Raw genomic sequence first — 3,664 nt, 5'->3', positions numbered from 1 at the left:
TGTATAACAATCTAACAGCTGGGACAGTGTATACAATCTAACAGCTGGGCACTGTATAACAATCTAACAGCTGGGACAGTGTATAACAATCTAACAGCTGGGACACTGTATAACAATCTAACAGCTGGGACACTGTAAACAATCTAACAGCTGGGACACTGTATAACAATCTAACAGCTGGGGACAGTGTATAACAATCTAACAGCTGGGGGACAGTGTATAACAATCTAACAGCTGGGGACACTGTATAACAATCTAACAGCTGGGACACTGTATAACAATCTAACAGCTGGGGCACTGTATAACAGTCTAATAGCTGGGGGACAGTGTATAACAGTCTAACAGCTGGGACACTGTATAACAATCTAACAGCTGGACACTGTATAACAATCTAATAGCTGGGGGACACTGTATAACAATCTAACAGCTGGGACAGTGTATAACAATCTAACAGCTGTGGCAGTGTATAACAATCTAAGAGCTGGGACACTGTATAACAATCTAACAGCTGGACACTGTATAACAATCTAACAGCTGGGGCAGTGTATAACAATCTAACAGCTGGGGCACTGTATAACAATCTAACAGCTGGGCACTGTATAACAATCTAACAGCTGGACACTGTATAACAATCTAACAGCTGGGGCACTGTATAACAATCTAACAGCTGGGACAGTGTATGACAATCTAACAGCTGGGACAGTGTATAACAATCTAACAGCTGGGACTGTGTAAATCAATCTAACAGCTGGGGCACTGTATAACAATGTAACAGCTGGGACATTGTATAACAATCTAACAGCTGGGACAGTGTATGACAATCTAACAGCTGGAACAGTGTATAACAATCTAACAGCTGGGACTGTGTAAATCAATCTAACAGCTGGGACACTGTATAACAATCTAACAGCTGCGGACAGTGTATAACAATCTAACAGCTGCGGACAGTGTATAACAATCTAACAGCTGGGACAGTGTATGACAATCTAACAGCTGGGACACTGTATAACAATCTAACAGCTGGGACTGTGTAAATCAATCTAACAGCTGGGACACTGTAACAATCTAACAGCTGGGGACAGTGTATAACAATCTAACAGCTGGGACACTGTAACAAACTAACAGCTGGGGCACTGTATAACAATCTAACAGCTAGGACAGTGTATAACAATCTAACAGCTGGGGCAGTGTATAACAATCTAACAGCTGTTACACTGTATAACAATCTAACAGCTGGGACACTGTATAACAATCTAACAGCTGTTACACTGTATAACAATCTAACAGCTGGACACTGTATAACAATCTAACAGCTGGGAACTGTATAACAATCTAACAGCTGGGACAGTGTATAACAATCTAACAGCTGGGGCAGTGTATTACAATCTAACAGCTGGGACAGTGTATAACAATCTAACAGCTGGGGCAGTGTATAACAATCTAACAGCTGGGCAGTGTATAACAATCTAACAGCTGGGACACTGTATAACAATCTAACAGCTGGGGCAGTGTATAACAATCTAACAGCTGGGACACTGTAAAACAATCTAACAGCTGGGACACTGTATAACAATCTAACAGCTGCGGACAGTGTATAACAATCTAACAGCTGGGGCAGTGTATAACAATCAAACAGCTGGGACAGTGTATAACAATCTAACAGCTGGGGCACTGTATAACAATCTAACAGCTGGACACTGTATAACAATCTAACAGCTGGGAAGTGTATAACAATCTAACAGCTGGGACACTGTATAACAATCTAACAGCTGGGGCAGTGTATAACAATCTAACAGCTGGGACACTGTATAACAATCTAACAGCTGGGACAGTGTATAACAATCTTTCAGCTGGGGCACTGTATAACAATCTTTCAGCTGGGACACTGTATAACAATCTAACAGCTGGGGCAGTGTTTCACAATCTAACAGCTGGGAGACTGTATAACAATCTAACAGCTGGGGCACTGTATAACAATCTTTCAGCTGGGACACTGTATAACAATCTAACAGCTGGGGCAGTGTATAATAATCTAACAGCTGGGACACTGTATAACAATCTAACAGCTGGGGCAGTGTATAACAATCTAACAGCTGGACAGTGTATAACAATCTAACAGCTGGGACAGTGTATAACAATCTAACAGTTGGGGCAGTGTATAACAATCTAACAGCTGGGACAGTGTATAACAATCTAACAGCTGGGACAGTGTATAACAGTCTTACAGCTGGGACAGTGTATAACAATCTAACAGCTGGGGCACTGTTTAACAATCTAACAGCTGGGACACTGTAACAATCTAACAGCTGGACACTGTATAACAATCTAACAGCTGGACACTGTATAACAATCTAACAGCTGGGACACTGATAACAATCTAACAGCTGGGGCACTCTATAACAATCTAACAGCTGGGACAATGTATAACAGTCTAACAGCTGGGACAGTGTATACCAATCTAATATCTGGGGGTACTGTATAACATTCTAACAGCTGGGACACTGCATAACAATCTAACATCTGGGACAGTGTATAACAGACTAATATCTGGGACACTGTATAACAGTCTAACATCTGGGACACTGTATAACAGTTTAATATCTGGGACACATTTTAAAAGTCTAATATCTGGGGGACAATGTACAACAGTCTAATATCTGGGACAGTGTATAACAGTCTAACATCTGGGACACTGTATAACAGTCTAACATCTGGGGGGCACTGTATAACAGTCTAATAGCTGGGGGACAGTGTATAACAATCTAACAGCTGGGACACTGTATAACATTCTAACATCTGGGACACTGTATAACAGTCTAATAGCTGGGGGACACTGTATAACAATCTAACAGCTGGGACAGTGTATAACAATCTAACAGCTGGGCAGTGTATAACAATCTAAGAGCTGGGGACACTGTATAACAATCTAACAGCTGGGACACTGTATGACAATCTAACAGCTGGGGCAGTGTATAACAATCTAACAGCTGGGACACTGTATGACAATCTAACAGCTGGGGCAGTGTATAACAATCTAACAGCTGGGGCACTGTATAACAATCTAAAAGCTGGGGCACTGTATAACAATCTAACAGCTGGGGCAGTGTATAACAATTTAACAGCTGGGGCACTGTATAACAATCTAACAGCTGGGACAGTGTATGACAATCTAACAGCTGGGGCAGTGTATAACAATCTAACAGCTGGGACAGTGTATGACAATCTAACAGCTGGGACAGTGTATAACAATCTAACAGCTGGGACACTGTATGACAATCTAACAGCTGGGGACTGTATAACAATCTAACAGCTGGGACAGTGTATAACAATCCAACAGCTGGGACACTGTATAACAATCTAACAGCTGGGACAGTGAATAACAATCTAACAGGTGGGACAGTGTATAACAATCTTACAGCTGGGACACTATATAACAATCTAACAGCTGGGGCACTGTATAACAATCTAACAGCTGGGACAGGGTATAACAATCTAACAGCTGGGGCAGTGTATAACAATCTAACAGCTGGACAGTGTATAACAATCTAACAGCTGGACACTGTATAACAATCTAACAGCTGCGGACAGTGTATAACAATCTAACAGCTGGGACATTGTATAACAATCTAACAGCTGGGACACTGTAACAAACTAACAGCTGGGG

This window comes from Hemiscyllium ocellatum, chromosome 38 (genome assembly GCF_020745735.1).
Source record: "Hemiscyllium ocellatum isolate sHemOce1 chromosome 38, sHemOce1.pat.X.cur, whole genome shotgun sequence".
In the NCBI taxonomy this organism is placed as follows: Eukaryota; Metazoa; Chordata; class Chondrichthyes; order Orectolobiformes; family Hemiscylliidae; genus Hemiscyllium; species Hemiscyllium ocellatum.
Note: the sequence above shows the minus strand (reverse complement) of the source record.